The sequence below is a fragment of the Schistocerca piceifrons genome, chromosome 2 (genome assembly GCF_021461385.2).
Source record: "Schistocerca piceifrons isolate TAMUIC-IGC-003096 chromosome 2, iqSchPice1.1, whole genome shotgun sequence".
In the NCBI taxonomy this organism is placed as follows: Eukaryota; Metazoa; Arthropoda; class Insecta; order Orthoptera; family Acrididae; genus Schistocerca; species Schistocerca piceifrons.
In genome coordinates, this window is record NC_060139.1 from 166,222,223 (window position 1) to 166,223,925 (window position 1,703).

At 44.1% G+C, this 1,703-nt stretch overlaps 1 non-coding gene across 1 annotated transcript; it reads left to right on the forward strand.

Annotated features, from left to right (window-relative positions):
- Positions 1-514: 514 nt before the first annotated feature.
- On the forward strand, positions 515-588 carry Trnat-ugu. Its single transcript has one exon. It is a non-coding gene; the product is annotated as a tRNA-Thr (tRNA).
- Positions 589-1,703: the final 1,115 nt, after the last annotated feature.

Sequence of the window (1,703 nt, forward strand, 5' to 3'; positions counted from 1 at the left end):
AGCTACCCAAGCACGACTCACGACCCGTCTTCATAGCTTCAATTCCACCAGCAACTCGTCTCCTACCTTCCAAGCTTCACAGAAACTCTTCTGCGAACCTTGGGGAACTAGCACTCCTGGAAGAAAGCATATTGCGGAGACATGGCTTAGCCACATATTTTCAGCTGTCCCCATCGAGGTATATCAACAACACTTGTCGGCAGCTGAGGGTTTCAATCAGTTATCATTTATTCTAGAGAAGCTGCACGGTCATCAATGATATCTGTTCTTTCGAGAACAGTTACTATCTTCATATACAGTTAAATGGCTACCCGGCCATTGACCTTCGTATGTGCGAATACGCACAGGTTGCCCGAACTCTTACGGGAATCGCCACCTTAGTGGGCGCGAGTAATGAGTGGATGGGCAAATATCTATTAGGAACATCACGTATGTGATTGTGGACAGTTGTGAATGTGGCTCTCACGGGAAGCGTGCAAGGGATAAGTCCCTGCAGTCGCGCTATTCATCTGTGGCCTCGGTGGCTCAGATGGATAGAGCGTCTGCCATGTAAGCAGGAGATCCCGGGTTCGAATCCCGGTCGGGGCACGCATTTTCAGCTGTCCACATAGAAATATATCAACAACGCCTGTTGGCAGCTGAGGGTTTCAATCAGTTATCATTTAGTCTAGATATGACTCTGACAGGTGACATGTACGTAAGCATCCTATCTGATCTTCTGCATAAATTCATGTCCAATGTGCATTCCGAAGGCTTGGGCAATTCCAACAGGACAATGCGACACTCCACACGTCCAGAATTGCTACAGAGTGGCTCCAGGCACACTCTTCTGAGTTTAAACACTTCCGCTTGCCATCAAACTCTCCAGACATGAACATTATTGAGCATATCTGGGATGCCTCGCAACATGCTGTTCAGAAGATTTCTCCATCCCCTAGTACGGATTAATGGACAGTCCTGCATGATTCCTGGTGTCAATTCCCTCCAGTCCCACTTCAGGCATTAGTCGAGTCCGTGCCACGTCGTATTCGGGCACTTCTGCGTGCTCGCGGGGGCCCTACACGATATTAGGCAGGTGTACCAGTCTCATTTGGTCTTCAGTGTATTTCTCCACAGACATTCAGACACATAATTGAAAGTGACCTCATCAGACCTCAAGTCGTGACGCTCCATAGTTGTGTCAACTAATAGTATCTAGATGCTTTTGATCACGTAGCGTATATCAACTTTATATCTTTGCTTTGACTTAGAAAACCCCATTGTAAAGAAAATTTTTATTTTTATAGATCATTAGCTATAGTTATTTCTATCATGCGCTGTTCCTTAATTTATTTTTGCGAACAAAACAGTTCAGATCGCTGAAGATATGTCTATGTTTGTGACCTCGTTTCGGATACTGCTATCATCTGATCAAAAATTAGATCTTGTACAACAACATTCAGTGTAAGTATCAATATAATCTCAACCAAACTGGACAGAAACATTATTCACAGCGACACTAATCGTTGTTGTACAATTTCTGAGTTCTGTTTTGACGATGGCGGTAGCCGAAACGACGTTATAAATAAAGAGATATACAAGGTGCCCTAGAAGTCTCCAACCATTTCCGGGAAGGAGCGCTTTAATTTGAATGAAAGAATATAAATGTAACATGGAAGAAGACACCTTATGTAGAATGAAATGACTGCCGTTCTACATGACAG